A 256-nucleotide genomic window follows, 5' to 3' on the forward strand; every position below is an offset into this window, starting at 1 on the left:
GGAACATTTTATGACAACTATTCCATGTTGGTAGTTATAGTTAGTTCAGATCAGCTTAGAACTTCAGACCAAACAAGACTGGAACTGAAACGTAAAACTGAAACTGAAACATAGAATGAAGTGGAAATGAGTCTAGACACTGGAACTGGAGACAGGAGACCGCAACTGGAATGTATTTAGAGTAAACCAATATAACAAGTGTGTGAAGTGTGCTTAGAGTTTAATTAGGATTACAAGATACGAGAGCCTGCAGAGC

This window comes from Adiantum capillus-veneris, chromosome 17 (assembly GCF_014529385.1).
Source record: "Adiantum capillus-veneris isolate H3 chromosome 17, ASM1452938v2, whole genome shotgun sequence".
NCBI classification, from domain to species: domain Eukaryota; kingdom Viridiplantae; phylum Streptophyta; class Polypodiopsida; order Polypodiales; family Pteridaceae; genus Adiantum; species Adiantum capillus-veneris.